General features: G+C 40.6%; 1 long non-coding RNA gene across 1 annotated transcript in view; it reads right to left on the bottom strand.

Annotated features, from left to right (window-relative positions):
• LOC122163352 overlaps nt 1-16,466 on the bottom strand; it is an 84,685-nt gene extending 68,219 nt beyond the window's left edge. The window contains exon 1 of the long non-coding RNA XR_006169891.1: nt 16,404-16,466. This is a non-coding gene — a long non-coding RNA (uncharacterized LOC122163352). The remainder of the gene's footprint in view (nt 1-16,403) is intronic.
• Between the last annotated feature and the right edge of the window lie 4,277 nt (nt 16,467-20,743).

The following is a 20,743-nucleotide window of genomic DNA, read 5'->3' as shown; positions in this document are numbered from 1 at the left end:
TGGAGAGTAGCTGCTTGATTTTGACAGCTCCTTTGTGTATCATTCTTCACAGAACATGAATGATTAATGGAATTTTCCCAACACAGTCAAAGTTGTTTACTGATGGAATTAAAGCTGAAATTGGCAGTGCTCTTTAGGGAGGACTTTTTCTATAATGTCACCAGACCTGCCAAGAGCCCCTAAAAAATAGGGACAATTAGTGATGGGTCAGAAGGATTCTGGGTATTAAAAGGTTTGGTTTTCTCTAAGGAAAGTGAAAAGTAGGGGTGGGCAGTGAGGTGAAAAAAAAAAAAGAATAAAATCCTTAAAGCCTTTCTTTGATTTTCTTCATAGCATAGTATTCTTGGACCCATGATCTTCTATTAAAAGGGAAAACAGTTAAAGTACAGTCTCTGAAGATAAGAAGTACACAGAAGAAGCCAGATAAAGGACACCAATTGTTCTGTTGCCATTTTGAGCATTAGAAATGACTGGAGAAGCAACTATCTGGTGAAGAAGGCAATTGGTACTGGTAGACAGAATGGAAGATGGTTGATGCTTCTGCCACCCTGCCATCTGCATGGCCTGAGGAGATGATGTCACTGTAACTGTACCAGTCTGGGGACTCTGGGGATGTGCAGAGGAAACAGATGGAGAAGAAACTTGTGGTCACAGCATGTAATGACAGCATGAGAGGAAACCAATTCCAACGAGTAAGGCAAAGCCGTGAAGAAAATCATCTAGAATTATTCTGAACACATTCATATGTATTCCTTTTTTTTTTTTCCCGTATTTTCATCATTTGCCCTTACATTGCCAGATTCCACAGGCAGAAAAATTTGTGGGAGTAATATCCTCCCATCAGCAGTGGTTCATCTGGGACACACTTACGAAGTTCATAAGAAAGGCAAGCCCTACGCAGCATGCTCAATGTTTAAAGTGTTTTATGAATAACTTCACACCAACCCCTGGAGATAGTTAGATAAGCACGTGATTTATTTTTATTTCCATTTTCCAGATGGAGAAAAAATGGTGGAATGACCTTCTAAAGGCCGCAGAAGGAGTTGAAACTGAGATGAGATCAAGGAGCTCCTGACTACCCTGCCCCCAGGGAAAACATCAGATTGTTCTGCATCTCTCTTCTGCAACTATTGTACTGACAAAGGCCTTTTGCCACACTCATGTAAACGTGTCTACAAGATGGATTTTTATGACTGCAGTGAAATTTGGGAGATGGCCGGGACACTCTGGTTTCCAGCAATCCCATATCATACTTCCCTCATGTGCTTCTCTCTCTCCTGCCTCTATGCCTTTTTCAATAAACAGGCAAAATTACCCATGAGCAAGGCTGTAAGGGACAGTACAGAGCCAGTGAAATCATATGCCTCCTGTGCTTGTATAGTTAGCAGCAAGTGTATATAACACGGCCCTGCCCTTCCTCTTCTAATGAAAGTGGCTTGCCACCAGGTAGGTGATCCGCTGCCAAAGGAGATTAATCTCCGCTTTTAGAACATGTTTTGGGGTTGGAAGGGATATCAGCAGCTTTGATATGTTTTTAACATCATCTAAAGCGTAGCCAAGGGATATAATGGTACCCTTGAGAGAGCCAAGGTACAATACATAGCTAAGTGCCTCTAATCCACAGTAGCATGATTATCTATTGATAACTGCCTCCTCCCCTTCAGCTGTCCTACTGATCTTGAGTTTGGTTAATAAAAACAAATGAATTCAGCATGCCACAGCAGAGAGTAACGAACATGTTACTGGGGTACTGGGGCAGGGAAAGGTTAACTGTTCTGTTTTGTTTAGTTTACTTTTAATGCAAAACCCAACTGGCGCGGTGATCTCCAGATATGCACAAATACCAATGCCAGATATTCACTCACACAGACAAAAGTAATACAAGTACAAAAGGGAAGGCTGGGGTGGAGGAAGGGGAAATGGCTGGGGCCAAGAACTGGAAGCCAATTCTTGCCGTGATGTTCTCTTACTGCCTTTGTGATCCTGAGCAAGCCTTAGATTAAATTTAATAGTGAGGACTGGATCCAATGTCTGATACTAATTAGAAAGCAAAAGGCCCTTTCACCTTCCGCTACTAAATTTGCCTGAAGTTATTTATCCGTAGTTAATTCTGCACTATTGTATCCTAAAGTCAGACTTTAGGACCGATGAAGCCCTGTAGTTGCAACTGACATCTGCAGGATATTTAGTTTGATAATATTGCTCATGATAACTTCACGGATCAATTTTCATTTTTTTGTGATTAAGGAAAAGCTTGTTCTACACCACCAAAACAAAGTTATGAAAAGGTGTACAATTTTGTATGCTTTTTTAAGAAATGGAAAATCTTCCAAGCAAGACTCAAGAAAGAGAATCACACCATGAGTCAGTGTTGGAAATACAGACCGAAAAATCAAGTGCAGACTTTGCATTATCACAGATAATAGATGGTGAATAGTGCACTCAAGTTTAGTGACATGCACTTCAGCTGTGTAGAGTTACTCTTGTTAGACTATTGTAACATGAAAAGGAAGGTTCACATGGTACAGCAAGATGGTAGAAACAGATGCATGCACCACCCAGCCATTCATTTGGCTTTTGTTCTTTCCTCACTGGGAATTAAGCTGAGGAGTCCAAATGCTCTTCCAAGATTTGAAAAGCATCTGCAAAAGTTAGAAAGACGTAGGGAAAAAAAAAAAAAAGACAAACAAAAACACAAAGCAGCTTATTTGTTCATCCATCATATTTTCCAGGCAACTGTTCTCTTGAGGAACATGCAAACGAATAGCCAAGAGTGAGTGGCAGAAAAGATACACGTATATGAAGCAAGGCATGTCTTGGAGCTACTTTCATGTTCTTTCCTGATGCTGGCAAGGGTGGGGCAGAAGTTTGGGAAGAGATCAGTTGGCCTGGGAAGGCATGGGCCCTACCTAAGGAAACAAAAATTCCCGGAGGTATGCCTTGTTCAGCCATTGCAAGTGTCCTCAGAGGTCAAGAACCACTACCATGTTCATTTGATGGCTCTTAAACTACATTAAACTGTCCAAAGGCACCCAACCAAATGTCACAGTAAAACAAAAATCAACTGATTTCATGCCCAGGCGATACTTATCACGGGCCGTACTTATTTTGGATAAAGACATACAAGGAAGTTTTTTTAAAAGAATGCCCCGAAGGTAACAAGCAATTAGCGAGATATTTTAAAAAAGCAACCACAACACTCTGGCATAAGGCAGCCATTGCAAAAAAATCCCAATAATCTGATCTCTAACAAAGGAGGGCCTGTCAGGTCAGCAACCCAGAACTGAGGTAAGGGTTTCATATAACAATACTGCTTGACATTCATTTTCAACCCACAGTGGTAAAAGTTCAACCTAACAGCAGCTGTCAAATACCTTTGGCTAATCCCCTGTAGCTGCTGTGATACAATTTTGGTGGTGTAAGACAAGGCATCACCTGACCCCAACAAGGCCACAGCACTGTTAACACTTTGCCTTTGGGAGGCACAGGAGTGGGTCAGAGTGGCTACAAATTTCCCTTTAGATATTCAGGAGAAAGACCTCCTCACGCTACAGACCACAGCTCTGCTGAGCTCCGTGCCACAGTAGTGCAGAAATGTGTTTCTTTCCAAATCATTAAAGCCTGGCACTTCAGAGCTGGGCTCGAGGGAAAATGTCCCTGGCTCTCTGTGCCTTCCCTCCTGTATTTCGAAATATAGATGCTAAGCTTCAGTGCACCTTCCTGCTGGATTTTCAAACAACTTGGTGTTTTACAGGCTTCAGGATATTATAAATATTGGCGCTTTTTTTTTTTTTTTTTCTTTTTTTCTTTTTTTTCCTCTGAGCTGTTCAGGGCTGTGCAATGTAGCAGGATGGAAAGAGCCAGGTTAATCAATCTCACATCCCAGCAAACCCCAAACACAGACCTCTCCATAGGAATAGAACATTGCCTAAGGGTTAGAGAAGGCTACTGGGACATCTCTCCCCATCAGCCTCAGACCTCTACTTTGTTCTTACCTAAATACTACATGTGCTAATGCTTTCCCTGTGAAGCAGGCTACATGGTGCTCAATAAAAGTTAATCTTTTGAAGGCCATTTGCATGCAGACAGAGGGTGGCCCAACATACTGTCCAAGCAGACTTGAAGCCAACAGTCAACATCATCCTGATACGAAGCAACTTGTAAGAAAAAGAAAGTAAAAAGCCTGAGACCAGTGCTGTAGATGGCCAGCATAAGGTGTCTTGTCATCTTGCATGTAGGCAGGTAAACCTCATAAAGAACCAGTACATGAGCAGACACCGTGATTCCATCCTGATATTTTTTACCATAAATTCTATTGAGCTCCATTTTATTCATCATCTGCACCTGCAAAGGCTTTTCAGTGTCATCTCAGATTAATTCCCCTTGAGTCTTCCTTGATGAGACATTCCACATATCCTAAATTCAGGGTGTGAAATGAATGGAAAGCAGGGATGAGAAATGCCCTCTCTCATCACAGCGCTGTCAATGTCCTGAGCCTATGCTACCTTTCAGGGGGAAATTCAGACAAAGCTGATGGATGTGGCCAGCAGTCTCTGCATGTCTAGACAATCTGCATAGTTTTCCTCATCCAGACAGGCAACTCCGAGACACTCAAGGCAAAACACTTTGGGGTGAGCTTTGAGTTCTTTCAGTAGCTCTTCAAGTCTCACTTTAACCTCAGCCACCTTCTCTTTGTATTTATTGGGCTTGAACCCTTAGTTAATGGAAACTTCTGAGATTGCATTTGGCATTGAGGACAACCCATACGGGCAAAGCACCAGAGAATGAAGTGTTTCCTAACTCCATTTCAGAGCAATTTATCTGGGAAACACTGGCAGCACTTTTTCAACTGTGATTGGGCTTATTTTACACCCCAGAACAACCAGTGTTCTTCCTCTTAGTTTTGTTCGTTATTTAACTGGCCATCTAGCCTACAGACTTCTCCATTTATTTGCTGTTCTTACTTTGAATTAATGATGATAATAATAATAGCTTTAATAAAAATAAGAAAAAAATCAACTCCTTTTTTCTAAGGTACACAGCATTGTTCCACTTGATTGGCTATAACAAACTCAACTCCTTTGAAAGTAATGGAATTACATTGCTAGCACAGTTCACTGGTCTGCCTCATTTTGGATAATTCATCTCTCTTAGTGTCTCAGCCACACTGAAGCACAGCATCACTTGCTAAGCTGTGGGAGCTCAGCATTGCAACCCAGCAGTTCCAAATCTCAGCCATGCCCTGAAAGCACCAAATGCTCAAATTGGTATAATAAGAGCAAGGACTCATTCTGACCGTGTGATCCAAGTATTTAATAGAGAATAAAGGGGAATGCAGTGGTTTATTCAGCCAAAAGTCACCTAAGGTTTAGAAAAGCACCTGTTTAAAAACCCAACTGAAAATTCACCAACTCCACCTTCCTGTATCAGAGTTCAGGTATTTATATCAGAGTTCACAACCAGATACCACTAAATGGGGCTAACTACTATACTTGCATGAAACAGCCCAACATCTCTATCTGCTGATAAAAAGCATGAGTTCAGAGAATTTCAATTTTTAACAGGGATACTGCTCTAACACAGAGCACTGAGAAATTCATCAGGCTGCCAGCTAGCTGGGGATGTCCTCTGCCATGTCTAACACAGTGTGTGTGCATTAGGAAAGAAGTCATATTTAGCACACCACAATTTACCTGCATGATTAACCATTGACGGTGTTTTGGATGTCTAATGAGATTATATTGGGTTTATGTACAATTTCTTAAGTAGGTTGACTGATAGATTGATCAAGGGTAGATGGAATCTGACAGCAGAATATTATAGCAGAATTCTTCGGTGATGGATGAGCCCACCTTGACACAAACTCCAAAGCTTCGCCTCTTAGTAATAAATCTCAGCGAGAAGTCATCTGTCTCTGACCTGAAGCTTGAAATCAACAACTCAGGATACTGAAGTTTCATCCTCTTTATGAACATTTAAGTTGCCTCAATAGCATAAATACACACCTCTCACATTCAATCTCTTTTAATAATGGCAGGCCTTATGTTGATTTTATTTTTTTGTTTTACAAAAGGTGGGGAATCACAACTGATTCTTTCTCCAGCCAAGGAGATCACTGCTAATAGATGACATTCCATATGATGCTTAATGAGCCATGATTGGGATAGGTGATGGGAAATGGCACTTTGGATTGATTTAGAAAGGATTCAGTAGAGGCAGTGCACAACTCCACATACAGCAGCAGGTCTTACATGGTGCCAAAGAATTATATAACAGGAACCTCAAATAAAGCTTTCAAAACGCCTTGCTGACTTGGGAGTTTAACTCCCATTTTCAAAGCCAGATTCTGCAAAACACAGCTAGTGTAACAGAAATGCTGAGTCATGTCCTGATTGAGCAGTGATTGAGCACCTGGTGGGAAGCCAGGGCCAACCCAGTGGAGCTCAGGTGCATGCAATACAATGCAGTGCAATGCAATGCAGCTGAGCAACCGGAAGGGATGGAGCCAGGATCCACCCCTTCCCAGACCTCATATAAGGGTTGGCAGTGGAGGTAGGGATGTCTTTCTGGAGATTCCTGTTTACCTGAGGTCTTTTGAAGGTGAGTAGTTTTTTCTTTTCCTCTCTTTTGTTTTTGTATGCATTTGCACAGCTGCTGTATTTGGGCTACTCCTCATTTGCTGCAGTCAAAGACTTTACTACCCTGCTATTGTAATTGTATTTTCTTTTACTTAGAGGGCTTCTTAAAAGCAACAATGTGAGTAACTATCAGCAAGAGATTACCAGGCTTAAAGAACAAAGTAAAAATTTTCCTGAAGCCTTGTGTACTCTTGAACTCAAAATTTGCAATATAGCTTTCCTTGTTCCTAGGCTGTAGTATGCATAGAATGTAGGATGGTTCACTGTGGTGTTCATACCGTTTAGAATTAGTAATATAATTTGCCCAAGACTTGATCCCAGGCTGCTGAAAATAGTGCTGCCCTATTTTTTACAAGAGATTTAAGCACCTAATTCTTATCAATTTCAGTGAGATCCATGCGTGTGGGTCCTCAGATCGTGTTTACCTCCCCTCATCATGTAAAAATGTGAGGTTGTATAACGGAAGCTCTCTAAGTCCTGTATTGGTAGACATTCTGGGTACCCAAGGCAGCTCACTGAGTTAATTAAGTAATGCATTCAGGTGACCTGCTGTAGATGTCTTCATCTGTCAGAACCAGGAAATGGGGGTAGCTAAGAGACCATTCTGGAATATTCTAAGATCACAGCATTCTGATATTTAAGGAGGTTAACGTAATACTAACAGGGACCTGATGGAAGAGTTTGTAAGACAGATGAACCCACCTGAATTCTGAGAGTTTGAGCAGGCAGATTCTTAACCTGTATTCAGTACTGCTTTGAGTGTTTCTCCTCTTTAAATAAAAGGGAGGAGATTACCAGGAGATAGCTGTAATAGACAGCTTTTTTCTGACTAGCATTCTTGTTTGCATCTTCTGGGTTTAGGATGGCTGATAACATACCAATGTCATGGCCAATGAGAAAAACCAACTTGGAGGGCAAAATTCACCCCCCAACTAGCTCCAGTAGACCTGAGTGCACTCTGAGATTTTATTCCTGCTAATATCAAAGTCTAGAAACTGACATAGCTGTATTATTGTCAACCCCTGTAGTGAGGCTGGGAAAGTAGGAATAACAGTTGAGATAGCCCTGTGTGAATAATTCATAGGGAATAATTTATTTGATGAATTGACTTTTTTTTTTTTTCCTTTTCCTTCCCTTGTCTGTGGCCCTATCCACAAGAAGCCTCTGATTTTTCTCCCTTCCATTGTTACTCAAATTGAAAATATCTGCTGAATAATTTCTGAGGATAATTCTTGTTCTGCAAATTTGTCCCTGAGCAGTTTGCTGTGAACATTTGGTATCTGAAATTCCAGTGCTCGCCAAACCCACAGATCTCATGTTGTTATTTCCCTTTTTTTTTTTGCGTAAAGGGAACATATATTTGAAACAGTACATTTTCCACTTAACTATTGGCAGTTAGGAGTCCTTTAATGTAGCGTTAAGCTCGGCAAGGTGTGTATTTGATTATAAGACCTCAGTACTGATTTGCGTGAGATAAATAACGTGTATAAGGGAAGGAAATAAGGCTCTTCTTCAGGGATTTTCTTATCAATATGCAGGTGCCTCCTACTTGGAGCTTAGCTACCCAATAAGAGCTCGAGAAAGCCATGAGTCAATGGGAACAAATTCTGGTTTAAAGTGGAGCAAGTCAAACCCTGTCACCCTCCTCAGCAGCCCTGGGTTGAATAGAACCTCCACCTCACCTGGAGCTGGCCTGGGTCTCAATGACTTGTCCAGCCTGCTGAGCCCAACGCAGAAATAATACTAAAAACTTGGTGTCTTCAGTGATATAAAATCATTATTTTACAACTCCCACCGTGGCTTCTGAATGCTTCAGTGCCGAGCAGCTCCTCAATTCCCTCTGAGGCACAATCATTTGTTTACTTGCTCCACTCATTTCATTCTGCACTTGTGTATGGCAACTACAAGATGGCACGTCAACTTTCAGAATCTGGGGGGAAAAAAGGGAGTGAGACAGTTAAAAGTTCCAGTCCTAAAAGCCTTTGACACATCTTTCTGTCTCTTCCTGTCCATGTAATCAATCTTCTAAGTTTCCAGGAGCAGCGGAGATTTTTAAAAACAGCTGTAATCTGTGGTCATTGATGGTGGGGTAGATTGTTTGCCAAACTATTACCATAACTGTCAACCAAAATCAGAAAAATAATCTCATTGTGCTGGACAGATGCCTTTCCTGCATTATTGATATAGTCGCTGCAGAGTAATAGAGAAATATAAAGCATTGTTCTATTTACAAAAGGAGATTGGCCAAGTCCTTGAGAGTGAGCAGGAGGGACAGGCACTTAAAGGAAGTGAGATATAGTCAACTCAGTAAAAGTTATGTGTCAGGGTCATGTGGCCTCCATAGTCAGCAGCAGAATCTCGGTTTTCAATAGCTTTTCCTCTCCTTTCTCACTTTCAGATTTAGCTTCATAGCTTAATCTCTGACTAAACGAGCTTACTAGTGCTTCAGTGCAGCACCATGGAATTCACACAGCTTTTCCCCCTTGCCTCTGGCTGCCCCAAATGCATCTCAGAGATTGCTACATTACCAGAAAATGCAAAAAAAAAACCAAAAAACCAAAAACCCAGTGTATTCCCCATGCTCCACTTCACAGTGAGGATAAGCAAGTCAGCACTGCCCATCAGTGTACAATACAGGAGAGTTTTTGTTTGCTTGCCATCAGGATACCTCTGAAGACACTTTGCAAAAGCAATGAACTAAATATGAGTATTGCAGCAAATCCTTAGGCAGATGGAGCAGCCAGCCTGCATTTAGCCACAGCGCCCACAGAGTCTTTTGCTGTTACAAATGTTTGTATATAGAGAGGGCCCAATTTTGCTTCGGAATCTGCTACAGTGAACCCATAACCCCAAGTTCCCCATTTATAGCACAAATGAATAAATATCTATATATTCAGAGGACTGGAGGTGGTACTGGAGCTTCTATTTTCATCTGAACAGCAAGCAGGGGTCAAGCAGAGCGAAAGTCCCGTGATCAGCTGAGGACAGGCTATGGGAGATGGGTGGTTTCATGTCCCTTTTTACTTTCTTTTTAAGTTTTAATTTATTTTTAAATTACCTCACATTTCACTACAGTGTAAAGTTTGTTTATTTATTTATTTTTTGAAAACATGAATTTTTTTTTTAAAGCTGGAGTTATCAATATAAGTAGCCCTTCATTTAATTTGTAAAGAGAAATTGGCTGTTGCAAAATTACAGCAGTTTTTAGCTTGTTCTTGTTGAAAAGCAACTACACAAGATCCAAGCCTCATTTTGGAAGTAACAAAAGTACTCTTCAGTAACTTAATGTTTTGAGGAGACACATGGCTTTTTCCTTTCTTTTTTGGGACAAAAACATACAGATGCACTCTTCGTCTTACCACAAGTAAAGATGGAAATAAAATCAGTTCATCAAATTTGGTGTAATGAGAACTATTGTCATGATATAAAACTGATTTAAATAACAACAATGAAATTGCTTTTGCCCCAGTTCTAGTGAAATGTCTGTGTAAGAGCCATCACAGTGAAGTGAACCAAAACAACAAAAAAAAAACAGGGCTAATTGGAGGACAAATTCTTCTTGGTTAGTACTGGTCAATAAATAGCTCAGGCCCAGCACGTGGGCTGTGAAACATTTGTTGCTTCCATATGAGAACAACTTACTGTGAGCGAAATGCCTGACTGGACTCATGCAGAAGAACAAACTGTGGCCAGGAAAGGAGTGCATGAAGTGTCCTTGAGTCTGCGTTGGTCTTGACTCGCATTCTCTGAATTTCAAATTGTATTCTACTTCTGGGGTGCTCCAAGTCCAGTAGCATGTGCCATGGCTAAGTAGTCTGACCCAACCGTTTGGTGCACTGCGCCACCAGTGTACATCCACTGGCACCATATGAGTGCATGTGCACAAGTAGATACTAGTTCCAATAGTGTTCTTAATTGAAAAGCATAAATTTGGCCTGCTAAATCTATTAATGATTTGTTTTAATTAGGAACCCAGCTGCTTCCTGAGATTTCACAGTCTGGGTTTCAGAACTTTAACCATACTGAAAATGAGTCTCAAGTGAGTTGCTTTGAGTCCTTCAGCTCAGCATTTTTACCAGCTTCTTGGAAGAGAGATGTTTCAAAAACTTTCCACAGCGTGCTTGTCATTCCTCCTCTGTCCTTGGCTCAGACTGACACACAGAAGGCAAAAGCAGCCTTGGGATTTTAAGAAACGCATGAAGATGAGGATTCCTTACAGAATCATAGAATGGCCTGCATTGAGAAGACCTCAAAGATCACCAAGTTTCAACCCCCCTGCTATGTGCAGGGTACCCGAGCACTAGACAAAGGTGCCCAGAGCCACATCCAGCCTGGCCTTGAATACCTCCAGGCATGGCACACAGAGATCCACAACCTCTCTTGGCAGCCTGTCCCAATGGAGACTAGTTGAAGTCCACTACTGGTCTTATTAATGTGATTCGCAGAGAGGCTCACATCTGACCAACTTACTGCCACCCAAAACATTCCTTCCCCAGCATAGAGAGTGCAGTTAATTAATCAGACTTCCTGGTAGGTAATATCACTGTTACTTTCTTTTGTCTGTATCTGCAAGTTAAATTTGGGACAAAGCCTGCCAGGTTTAAGAATCCCATCTTGCAGCTCAAAGAAGCCAGGCAGTAAATGTCAGCTTTTCTTCGGACAGTTATTTAATGAGATCACACACTAATGAACTTCAGGGCATTCCAACACTCACTCCTGCTATGTTTGTATTGCCACTGCTAGCCAGTTGCTAAACTGACAAAGCACACATTATGCTGGCAACAGTGTATGGTCACTTAAAGCAAGTCATCCTCCCAAACAGCCCAAGTTCTTCCATCTTCATATATGACTACTTTTATAGTGCTTTTTTTCTTTTTCTCTTTACAACCTAATGCTGGTTTAGTGGCTGACAGCCATACAGCTACCTAAGACTCCAGCTCAGGGAAAAGTTATGAGGAGAAAGCAAAGTCAAGAGAGGCAGCAATGTGTGCCAACTCCTGAGCTGCTGGAGGGACAAAGCAGCTCTGGTTTCAACTGTGTACTGTTCCTCACAGACAGATCCTTGCTTTGCTCCTGTTTGGAGGCCCAGGTTTTCTGATCATCACCTTTGAGCAAAGAGAATTATCTATCTGATGGCCTCTTCCATCCAGCCTAAAGGTGAAAGCTGGGGTAAGATATCTGTTTCAGCTTTGCATCTGCTGCTCCAAAACTTGTTCAAATAGCTCAACTTGTGACCACGTTAGTTTATTTTATCAATCAAGCTTTGATGCACTGATAACAAACATATCAGCAAAACTCTTGGACATGCTCACTAATAATAAACAGATAACTAAACTCTGACTGAGTTTGTTGGAAAATGGGAAATGTTTACTCCATAACATATTGTTGATAAAGTATAAAAATAAATAGTGAAATAATTTCATATATACCCTAAATATGACATCAAATAAAGCATTCTAGCCTGCCCATGCAGGGGGGAGACCAATGAAAGAAGTTCCATGCCTATAATGAGTTCCAGCAGACCAAACACAGAGAGAATCTAAGGACTTCACAGATATCCATTGATCAGATCTACAGGCACAGTTCTAAGATCCTTCTCATCCATTTTTTTTTCCTGTCATGATACTCTGATGTGTTTTTCCCTACTCTTAAGGTCTTGACATTACATGAGATGCTCAGGCTGCATTAAAGATCTTTAGTCTGTACCCTGTAAAAGAGAAGCTTGAAATATAAAAGTTGGGGAAAAACTCAAGTCTTTCTTCAGTAATTATTTTGATATTATAAACCTCAGTATACTAAAACCTGTCTTACACTTCTGGACAGAATATATGCCTTTGTGAGTTTTATATACTTCAATATATACCATCATATAGCTCTGAATTCTGTATTTCTTTTTGAATTATTACTTCATTTTCCCAAATCCAACACAAAATTTTTCAAATACAGATTTCTTACAATTTTTATTTGGCATTATAAACTCTACCAATTAATGGGAAGAACCCAGCAAGGACATGCTCCTTTTAATTGTTTTGTCTTTAAATAATGGCATATTTTGAAGGCAAAAGAAGGAAGGGCTTGAACAATCCCACTGACTCTGATGTCACATTGTCTTCGGACTTCAAAAAAACGCTGATAACCTTTGCTTTGTAGGCCAATCTTAATTATCTGGGTGGTTCAAGCTCTCGCTCATTAGGACACTTCATGGCTTTCTTAGCTCTGTATGCACTGAACTCTCAGTTGCTCAATCCTGCTGTTTGCCAGTGCTGTGGCTGGGGAAACTCCGCACACCTGTGAACCTACAGCAGTGCTGAAACCCGACGGGAAAGCTGGGGGCTGGAAGAAGCAATGAGCAAGCTCTTGGTTCCAACAGCTGTGTCCAAACCTCAGCAACAAAGCCTTGAGTTACTGCATCAAGAAATTTAAAGCCTGGACAAGAAAAGTGGAAAGGGGATGGGTTTGTACAGAGAAAGCTTCCATGTATGCCAGCACGAATTTTTTATTCTTTTTTTCTCTCAAAAGCATAAACACATACCTGTGGGTGCCTAAGTTGTAAAATGCCTGCTGATTCAGGAGCGCTTACAGGGAGGGGACACTTTGCATATTCATTGGTGTGCGGCTGAGATTCCCTCCTGCTGATACTACCCTTTCCCCCTGCTCATAAAGAGCTGCTTTGCCACCCTGTATGAAGTCTTTGTTGGCTCGTTTACTAAATCTTCAGCCTGTCTGCTCAGGGTTAAGTACCCTCAACTAAGGTATGATCCTCCACCACGTGCTCTGGTTCCAGGCTTGACTCATAAGTAGAAGAGTCCTTAAGCCTCAACAAGCAAATGATTGAAAACTCAGTAAACAAGCTCAAGAGGAGAAACTCGGCAAGTCCAAGTTTCCGGCTATATTGGAATGAAATGTGTTTTATAAATATATACTTAAAAGGAGGCTTTCAATGACTTTGCAATGATTTACACTATGTATATGTTGTATCTTTCAAATTCTCTTACCGTCTTAGAACCCTTCCTAGTCAAAGATGGGTTTAAGTAAAATTCAGTCAGGTTATTACAAACCCATAATTAAATACGGAAACCACTATGCAGAATTGCTCATTTTTTCTCTAAAAGAAAAAAATATATATGCTAAAGAAAGTTAAGTGGATTCTTGTTGTTTTTTTTTTTTTTTTTTTTTTTTTTAAAAGAAGTGTTTCTGCAATCTATCAATATAAATGTTCTGGAGGTATATTGGATATAAACTTACATAATCTTGGGTATATTTAAAAGTTCCCATGGAAACCATTTCTTTGTCAAAAGAACAACATTGCTTTGGGTTATTTGTAACTCACACCTGGTCTCATCCAGCTCATGTATCAGGACCAGGAGGTTGACTGCTGCTCACCAAGCAAACTGACTTGAGTGCTTTCAGTTTCTCACAGCCAGAACAGAAGGAGCACTGTCACATTCCTTCGTTATCCATAAATGGAAACAATAACAGTAAATCAGTTTAGCTAACCAGACCCCCTGAAAACATCCAAATGCCAGACAGCCTCCCTCTCCATGCAGGGACCATCCGGTTACGTTGCTTCTGTAAAAGGGAATGAGTGGGCAAGGTCCCAGGTCTCCTTAAGCAAAGATGAGTATTCTGTGTGTTGCAGGCTTTCCCTCCAGAGTAAGCTGCTCTTCTAATAAATGCTGTTCCGACAGCAGTGCTGCAGTTTGCCAGGAACAGCTCCCAGTGTAGGGCAGCTGCATCTGCAAAGGCATCTTCAAAGTTGCAGTTCTAATTCTCACGCCATTTGTCTTCCCTTTTACCCAGTTCTTCCAGGGGAAAGAAGAGTCCAGTCTGACCTTCCTCCCACCTCCAGAAACACTCCAATAACAGGAGCTGTAAACTGTAGCTGGGTTTCTATCTGACAGCGGCTGAGAGTCAACAGCAGCCCATCTTATCCACTTCAGAAATGAGCCCTGGCTGATTGGACAAATATTTCCTATTTACCAGCTTCTCCCCCCTCCTGGATAATTCTAGGGTTAATCCACCGCACCACCTCCTCAGCCCAGCCCCGTGATATTGACACTTAAGAAACACAGAGCTGTTTATATTTCATTGGAGAGCTCATACTATCAATTTTCACATTAGCGAGTCTAGCTATTGCTCTCTTCTATCGGGATCTATTGAGTGGTGGCAGTAGAGATATCCGCTGTAGTGAAGGAAAAAAAAATACTTAGCTGTCTGATGAAATGTTTTAAATGCATAGGGTTCACCTTGGGGTTGGCTGCTGCTCAGATTTTATCCATTAATAACACGCAGGGCTGCCACACTACTCTCCAGGGCTGATAGGAAAAATAGTACCACTTACAGATCCCCTGGTTTGCCTCAGGGAGAGTGCACCAAATGCAGCACATATCATACATTTTGGGGCTGAAATTTACTCCAGAAGAAAAAAAAAAAAGCCAAACATTATTTATATTAAAAAACAAACCCAACCCTATTCCTGCAGCACAGACAAAGGGAAGTTGTCATGCAGTCCAGTAGTTGCAGAACTCAAGTGCTTTGCTTGGGCTATGAAACACCTCTAGGCAAAACAGGGATAACATTTCATTGTAAAGGGACTTCTTTTTTTTCCCCTGCTTACAGCCCTGCAGGTTGACGTTTCATCCAGCAGGGAGAAGAATCTGAACTGTTATAAGGAGCCAAAAGAGTGGACCCTCAGTCAGCCATCATCTTTCCAGCACAAGCGACAATTTATTTTTTTTTTTTCTATCACTGAAACAATTCACAGGAAAATGATCATCAGAATGAGAATTGTTAACTGATTAGATTATTGTTGGCATTCAGTACAAGAACACAGCCAAGTGCTCAAGGGTAAGTATTATTTTCATCTGGTGATGAAGCTAAGAAAGGGATTCTGCACCCAATTCCCTGTACATTAATGATCAGAAGATATTTGGGCTGGGTTGCATTGTTTTCCCCTTTCTTTCAAAGTGAGCCACAGAGCTCTCTGCTGCCAGGAAGTGTTATATTTAAGAATATGAGTTTCTTTTGTAAAGGGAAAGGCATAATTAGATGTTAAGAGCTGATTATTGTATTGTTCTCCACACAGTTTTGCAAGAGGAACTACATTTGAAGAAAGAAGGGAAAGTATGTATTGTGCTTGGAAAGTGAGAGGTATCTGGCTTAAATATTCTTTGTCTCCATATCTGAAAACTTTGCAGAAGAGATGAGAAGTAAACCAACTTTTCACTGCACTCTAGAAATACAGCTGTTGCTGCAAGCAGCCCACTTATTTACAGTACCTGTTGGTGGAAACTGGCACTAGAGTTCGCACTTAGAGCACCAACAAGACCTCCAATCTCTTCAAAAAGAACCACTTGAAACAGAAAGCTATATATATATATATATATATGTGTGTGTATTTAAGAGCTTGAAACAAGCTGAACTTCAATCTACAGACTTCTTTTTACTACTCCATCCCCAGGGAGCAGTTGTACCTCATGCTCCTCCCGTAGGACTCAAAATCAAAATATTTCTTTTTCTGTCAGGCCACTCACACTGAGAATTCTGTAAGCTGTAAGCCTGGACAAGTATATATTTAGCTTATCCAAACTCAGTAAGAGACTAAGTGTAGGAGATAGCTTAGGTATGAAACCACGTTGCACCTAGGAGAGACCTGGGCTATAAGAAACATCCACTAAGCACTTCTCTATTTTGTGCCATACCACAGAGGACATACACTGTTCCAGTTTCTATCCTTCCAAGATATTTGAAATAAAGTTGTCAAACCTCTTGTTCTCTGGAGGCTCCTGGAACAGCCCAGAGCAGATTGGTCAACCACCACAGGCCTTCAGCTGCTGCCAGCTTCCATTTGTTTTTCAGCAGCATCTGTGAGAGAATACACAACTGATGTGAGCACTCACTTCTTTATTACTCTTCTCACCAAGTAAGAAGTGCTTCAGCCCTGCTTAACACCTCAGAGCTCTTTCTGCTGCTACTTCTTTATCCTCAGGATCCACTATATGTCTAGGTTATAGAGTTAGTCTGAAACACAGCTCAACTCCCAGACAAAAAAAAGCCATTAAGCTATCTATACATTAAAAGCTGGCTTGGTGACCTGGCCATGCAGCAGGACCTCAGCCCTGCAACAGCCTGTTCCACCTTTATTTATGGAGCCTACACAAGTTGTGATGAGTTGGGAAGTACTGCAGTTTTAAGAATAACAGTACTTCCAAGTTCCAAGAATTTTACACTCTTTTTGTGGGAAAGAGCATAGAGAATTTAGCTAGAACTACTTACCTATTCTACCCCACTCACTGTATCTTTATCATGTTCCAATACTTCTAAAGTTATATCATTACTTAAGTCTTTAAGGCCTATTTTAAAGATCATTAAGTGATTTTTTCCTACTGCTCCTATCAGAATTTTGCTTCTAAACTTCCCAGATGTCATACCTAAAAAAGTTCAAATTCTCAAAACATAGGGGCATATAAAAGAGAAACAACACTGCAATATTTTAAGTCCATTTTACATTGCTTCCTATAAACCACACACCAAAGAACCTAAATATCTACATCTAAGATACATAAATGAGAACGATAAAAAGTAGTACATGTAAGTGAGAATAAAGGAGGAAAATGTAGTAAGAACACCTCAGCCTCCCTGATCCTAAGCAAAATAGCTCCTACAGCATACAGTCATCTTTTTACAGAATCACAGGATGGCCAGGGTTGGAAGGGTCCTGAAGGATCATGAATCTCCAATCCCCCAGCCCTTTCCCCTGCCCTTTTTTTTTTCTCTATGAGCTTCACCTGGAAGAAAAAAACAAAACAAAACAAAAAAAAACCTCCTTGCATACAGGAAATAAAGTGGTCTCATAATTAATGATGCTCTGTGAAAAACTGACTTCTTCATGACCAGAGAAGTTCTTGGAGCCAAGGTCTGTGCTGAAGCCACCCCCTGACTCGGGGACAGGTGTTGCAATTCTTTTTAAATCTGCAGCAACAGCCTTTAGCTGTATCACAATTAACACGCTCCATGTGACAAAGTGTAACGAACTTGTGTGTTCTCCCCGGACCTGCTTGCAGCCCGAGGTGAGAACTAATGAATTGTCAGGGCTGCGGGAAGAAGACAAGGACGTGGAGGCAGAGAGAAAGGAATAAAAATGCAAACATCTGTGTTCAGAGGACAAATCTGCTCTCTCTCTCAGGTTATGCAGACACTTTGTATGGCTTTGGCAACTGAGCCACCTCTTTCCCTGCAATCACTGGTTAGTTAGGCCCAAACCCAAAGGCAGTATTTGTAGAAGACTTTGTTTGAACACATCCCTTCAGTTTATTGTTTGCTTTTTTTTTTTTTTTTTTTTCTTCCCTTCCTTCTATGCATCTTCATCCTTCATGGTTGATTTAGATTATGATGTAAACTAACCGAACGTGACACAGCTGCTCTCCTCAATAACTGAGGAGATGCCGGCTGCCACTCACCCTGGCACGCTGGTGGTTCACAGCAGGGCATACTGGGCTGATGGGGGCCCTCTTTTTTGGCATCTGTCTGTACCACCTTCATGCAGTTTGTTGAAACAAAACCAACGATGTTAGCAGCATATGGGCAGCCAGAATAGGGGTCATTTACCTTATTTGCCAACAAAGTAAAGGACAAGGCCCGGTGAAACAGCAGTATATTGAGAAGAGCTGGCGACACAGCGGCAGAGGAGGAAACCAAGAAGGATCCCAGAAGTCACCTCTGCCCATACATCCCTTTCCTTCAAAGTGTTTAGTTGATGAGGTCTATACAAGCTCTTTGGTTGTGAATTCTATGAGTTTGGAAAGCTGAGCTGCCTCTGCTAAAGCAAACCATACACATCTGGTCAGGGTGAGCACCCCACTTCCAATGCAGAGGTCTAATGCAAAGTTTGCTGAAAGCTAACAGAGATTTTGTTGACAATCAAATTTGTGTAATGGCTAACAAAAAATAAATCATTTCCATCTGCATACACTCTGATTAATAAAGGCCTGACATCAGAGGAGCCAAAAACCTGTCAGGGATCTGATCTAATTGCATATCTAACCTGACCAGAAGTAAGAATAATTGGAAACCTCTCACGTAGATTGTTCTTCGTAACTCAGCAGGACCAGCCACACACCAACAGCTTGCACAACCCAACTTCTGCAAACAAAAGCAGTGAGGATAATTTTGGAGAAGACCCCAAGCATCCACATTCACAGATGAGCTCTCTCAGTTCGCTGCCAAAAAAAAAAATTAGGAACTTGTTTCTGCGGTGGAATACCTGTAGGTGTAAAGTTACAGTGCTGGGCATGTTTTAACAGATAGCCTGCACTGAAACAAAGAACTTGAGGAAGGTGGTTAGTAGAGAAAAATAGCTCTAAATAGAACGGTGTCTGCAGAAACCAGGGATGACAAATCTGCTGCTGTATGAAAACATATGTATATGGCATTGTGAATTTAAGAGGTGTCTCACACAGCACATATAGTTCAAGTATTTATTATGACTCCGACTCATGAAAAATGTTCCCCTTTTTGTTAGCCATTTTTTGCCTGCGAAATTAAACTCACTCTCTGGATGTCTATACTTAATACGGAAATATCCTACAAAATATTATCTCTCCTTCTATATCTATGTTAATGGTTATTTAAGTTTCTGCTCTCTTCCATCCCTATCTCTTCTGGTTTCTGAGAACACATATGTGTACAAAACCCTGGATTTTAGGGGCTCACTGTTTCCTCAAATTGTGTGGGAATATAACTTTAGAGACTGCTAGTTTTACTAGATAATTTTACCAATATCTTTATATTTAAAAAAATATTTTGCTTGTTGTATGGTTCTTATAAAGTTTATATTAAAAGAGGGGAGGGAATTTAATTTCACATTATGACCCCAGAAAAAAATCACAGACTTTTATATTTCATCACTTATATCAGGAATATACATTAAAAATATATTCTCTAAAACTGCATGTCTTCGTCTGTGACAAAATTGCAGTATCTCTTCATTGAGTAAAATGCTTAACAAATACCTTCAACGTTTTAAAGAAAATAAACAGAATTACATCTAAGTATGAAAAGTAAAAATGTTGTAAATAAGGGAGTTGCTTTTTTTGTTGTTGTTGCTGTTGCTGTTGTTGCTTTTCTTTTTCCTTACAGCTTAAAGCTCCAATTTCTAACTTAGATGCATAAAGATTTTTTTTTTTTTTTTTTGTCAGCTTCAGCGCAGAGAAACATTAAAATTCATCTCACCCCAAACCTTTGTCGGGAAAAAAAGATGTTAAATATCAGCAAATGGATCTGATAAGCTGCAGACTATTTCTGCTGTCAGAGAATGACTGTAGGACAAAAACACATGTTCAGGATTTGACATCCCTTGGCATCTTGTAAATAGCCTGCATGAATCCACACCTAAAAACTGCCAACACAAGCAAAATTGTGCCCAAGTTTCTTGTAAGTTAAGCAAGCAAAGCAGAGACGTGAAACGTGGTTGGATTGAATATAGGAACCTAAAGACCCCCAAAACTGACCTTGAGATCATTTTAGCGAAAGATCTTCTCTGCACTTTTGCAGCGCCAGCCTGATTTCTTCCTTATAAAGGGCTCTGTCATTTGTGTGTGTGTGTGTATGTGAGTGTGCTGCAGGACTGTGTAGTAAACAGAGGGAAGGAAAAAAAAAAAAGAAAGAATTTTCCATAGATGAATAAGAAGGAATAAGATCTGCTGAGTAATACAAAATAGAACCTTCTTTTTTTCATTCCTTAAATGAAACGTGAAGTAATCCCTTGGCCTGGATTTCGAACGCTTCAACTCCACCCCCTCACTGAAAGAAAAAAAAGGTGTTTTTGTGGTTTGTCATTCAAAGGAGATCGCTGTCTGGATAGCATTTTTGTTTCTTTTTCCTGCTTTCTTTTTCTCCCATTCCTGTTAAAAATTGCATGAAGAAGTGATATTAATGAAGAGGAGTTTCAAAAACTGGCTTATTCTTATGCAGCATCAGTGTTTGTGCCACCAGACATGGGAAGAGATTATTCATAACGTTTTCTTCTCCCAATCTCTTTTTCCCCTCACTCCTTTGTTTGTTTGTTTTGTTTGTTTGTTTCAATTTCTAGATACTTTACAGAGATG

Source organism: Centrocercus urophasianus, unplaced genomic scaffold (assembly GCF_019232065.1).
Source record: "Centrocercus urophasianus isolate 14NV4802_14NV808 unplaced genomic scaffold, USGS_Curo_1.0 seq_23, whole genome shotgun sequence".
Classification (NCBI taxonomy): Eukaryota; Metazoa; Chordata; class Aves; order Galliformes; family Phasianidae; genus Centrocercus; species Centrocercus urophasianus.
This window is presented reverse-complemented; position numbering and strand designations above follow the sequence as displayed.